The sequence below is a fragment of the Podarcis melisellensis genome (genome assembly GCF_964234715.1).
Source record: "Podarcis melisellensis genome assembly, chromosome: 16".
NCBI lineage: Eukaryota > Metazoa > Chordata > Lepidosauria > Squamata > Lacertidae > Podarcis > Podarcis melisellensis.
Window position 1 is genome coordinate 27,552,747 of NC_138533.1, and position 3,585 is coordinate 27,556,331.

Here is a 3,585-nt window from a genome sequence, read left to right on the forward strand (position 1 = left end):
TGCCCCTTTCTAAAATTCATTTATTGATGTGTGTTTTTATTTTTGCAAATCTACCAAATCATAAAAAGTAATAAAATCAATATTACATGTTTTTTTCAGGACTGTGGAGAGCGTGTGTGTTGTGGCCTATTGGTGCAGTGATGGTCCCACACTCAATTCTTCTGAAAGAAGATTCTATTTGTGGGGTCAACAAAAATGAGGTCTCAAGAAGGGTCCCAAGGGGGAAAATGAGAAATGTCACTATTTTCCTCTGAGGAATGTTGGAGGATATGTGTGTTTTGTGCTATGTTTTCTGAAAGCACCACATTCAATGCCAGACTTCTCTCTGCCATAGCTAGGAGAGAGTCCTGCGGAGAAACAGATGTAAGACTCTGATCATTGTACACTAGGCCACTTTCTATCCATGCAAAAGTCAGAGAATTCTGCCTTTCATGTTCACGTATCTCTTGATCCTTCACAAAGACAGGCCAGAAACATGATCACCATTCAAAGATGCAGACTTTTGTGTCAAGGAAAGTGAGAGGGAAATGGAAAGTGTAGAGTGACATTTCCTAGATGCAACATCATTTTCCCTCCCTGCAAAAAGGTGTGAATGGAGGCTGAATAAACAGTTGACTTGGTTCAATTTTCTTGCAGACAAATCAGGATGAATGTGTAATAAGCAGCAATCCTGGTCCAGTATTCTGATGCTCATGTCAGAGTCTCTTGAAATTTTCCACAATCTGCGACTTGATATTTTTCTTTTTAACTGGGATACCAAAGACTGGACCTTCCTTATGCAAATCACCCCCTTTGCCACTAAGCATGATGCCTCTGTCCAAGCCAATGGATGTGGACCTATTTGCATAAGAGATCATTTCTCATTTCCAAGGGATTTAAGAGATGAGGAGGAGGAAGGTGGAACTAGACTGTGGAGCTGTTTGTCTCTGGGACTCTCCCTTCCTTTGACTTCACCATGGCTTGGCTCCTTCTTCTCTTCGCCCTTCTCAGCTACTGCTCAGGTCTGGTGCTGGGTGGTTAATGGGATCACGTCGTCTTGTGCTGAGATAATGGGTCAAGCAACAAACCCATTTATCTTGTGTAATTTACCATAGAAACACAAAGTTTTTCTGTTCCTTATAAAAACAGAAAATGATGCTTTTTCTTTTTCTTTTTGCAAAGGTGTCATTTCACAGACTATAACTCAGCCAGCCTCGGAGTCTGTGTCCCTGGGCCAAACTCTGAAACTCTCCTGCTCTAGAAGTAGTGGTAGCTGGTACAGCTTTCACTGGTATCAACAGAAACCTGGACAGGCTCCTCGCTTTGTGTGGTATGGCTCCAGCACCCGGGGAGAAGGGATCCCAGATCGGTTCACTGGCTCTGAATCTGGGGACACTGGCTATTTAACCATCTCCAACAACCAGGCTGAAGATGAGGCCGTTTATTTCTGTGGTGCCTGGGACAGAACTGGTAGCAAGTTCCACAGTGATACAATCTGATGAGGAACTGAGACAAAAAGGCATTCTCTCTTTATGCAAAGAGAAAGTAACATGAACCACTCAAGAGTTTCATTGAGCCTAAAAGTGGCAGCATAGGTGCAGACTTGAAATGGTCATGGAAGAAAGTCGATCTGGTATATGTGTTGGAAGAGGCTGGTGGGGCAAGAAAGAGTTTGTGTGCAGCTGCACTGATGTGAGTAGGGGACCATCGTTTCAAAGACTATCAACAGCAGTGTTAGAAACCGAGATACGAAAGCTAGGAGGTAAATAGCATCTTAAACCTAGGTTATGCATGCAACAACAGAATGTCTAGGTGCACTTTTTAAATAACAAGAATATAGCTCTGCATGATATGCCATCTCTGATGTGAAAGCAGAGGGCAGGGCCGCCCTGGGTAGGAAGAAAGGGGGAGAGGAGCGCAAGGAGCCTTGATTTATTATTATTATTATTATTATTATTATTATTGCTTTAGCAACCACATCTATCAATCCCAGGCTTCTCCTTGCTATAGCTAGGAGAGAGTCCTGCAGAGCAACAGATGTGAGACTTGGAAAGTTAGACCTACAAGCATTAAATTTTAGAGTGTGGAGTGCAGACATTCCAGAAATAAATTTTCCGTCCCTTCCGTGGGGACACTGGGACTGCAATTATTTATCAGGGAATAAGAGTGATTGGCTTATTTGATTCCACTTCTGAGTCACATCCCACAACTTATCTCAAAGGGTTTTACAGTAAAAATAAAGTAAAAAAATGAATGAATGAGCAATGAAATTAGTCAAGAACAATTTCATATGTGAAAACTATTTTTTTTTTTAAATGATTCCATATCCAAGAGCTTTGCTAGCTTTGCTCTGGGGTAAAACCTTCAAACCTCTGAATGTTCACTGTTTGGCTTGAATTTGCCTGGCATAACAGAATGGATCTCTGTCCCTGTCTCAAATACTCTGATGACTTCTAAGTTTCTGTTGTAGACAAGTGTTAAGTAGCAGAGAAATTCTGCTGAAGCGCTTACTCAATCAGGAAGTCTCAACAATAACTCAGTGCAGTTTGTGGTTTTTTAAAGTGAGTTCAGGACCAACCCACCAGAAGAGTTTGTGGTCTTCCACTCTCATCTAACACCCTGCCACATAATGGGGGCTCCAACATAATGAATTCACAGCGCCTGGTTTAGTTTTGCTTTGTTTCTTTAAAAGCTTCCAGTGCTTATAGAACAAGTAAAATGAACAAGAACAATAAAGAACCAAGATCTAGGCTTGCATGCAGGAGAAAAGCAATTTAGCATCGATAGTGAAATGTCAGCTGAAACAGGAAAGTTCTTCAGGCACTTTTAAGTTGACAAGAGGCTAAATATACTTATATTGGGAGAGAATTCTGAAGAGAGGGGGCTGCTGCGAAAAAGGCCCTGCTCGTAACAGAACAGGGATGTTATTGGACTCCACATTCCATCAACCCAAGGCAGCATGGCCAATGCTCATGTGATGAACTCTGAGACTGTAGTCTTGTGAGATGATTGAATAAGAGTCTCCAACAGAAGGTTATTGCAGATCATAGCTCAGGGGGTTAAAGGGGGATTATTGCCAGGGGTTAGCGATCAGAGCAAGAAGGGTCTCAACCCATGGTTTTTGATGGATTTTGTGTGTGGAGCATGCTGTCTTGTCTACCTTTGGCCTGTATGGGGAGGTGTTGGACAAGCATTCATAAAAATTAACTGTCAGAGTCCGACCACCACCTGCACCTCTGTAACAAATGAAGCAGGATGCTGCTCAGGAAACATCTGGTCAGGATTCCACAACACAACACACCGTATATGCGTTCCCCATCAAAAGTTAACTCTCTGAGCAAAATTGCAAACAAAAATGGGTATATTGAGAGCAATCTGCACACTGAGATATGGATGAATTTAAAAGAAATCCGAAGGCAGCCCTGTTTAGGGAAGTTTTTAATATTTAATGCTGTATTGTTTTTAAGACTCGATTGGAAGCCGCCCAGAGTGGCTGGGGAAACTCAGCCAGATGGGCAGGGTATAAATAATTTATTATTATTATTATTATGAATTTTTGTGAGGATGTAAGACTTCACGTACAAACCGATGTGGCAATGGACAAAC

The 3,585-nt window shown here is 41.9% G+C and overlaps 1 long non-coding RNA gene across 1 annotated transcript; it reads left to right on the forward strand.

The window, feature by feature from the left end:
- Positions 1-843: 843 nt before the first annotated feature.
- Positions 844-1,439, forward strand: LOC309359620. The gene is made up of 2 exons (XR_014163862.1): positions 844-1,001; positions 1,162-1,439. It is a non-coding gene; the product is annotated as an uncharacterized lncRNA (long non-coding RNA).
- Positions 1,440-3,585: the final 2,146 nt, after the last annotated feature.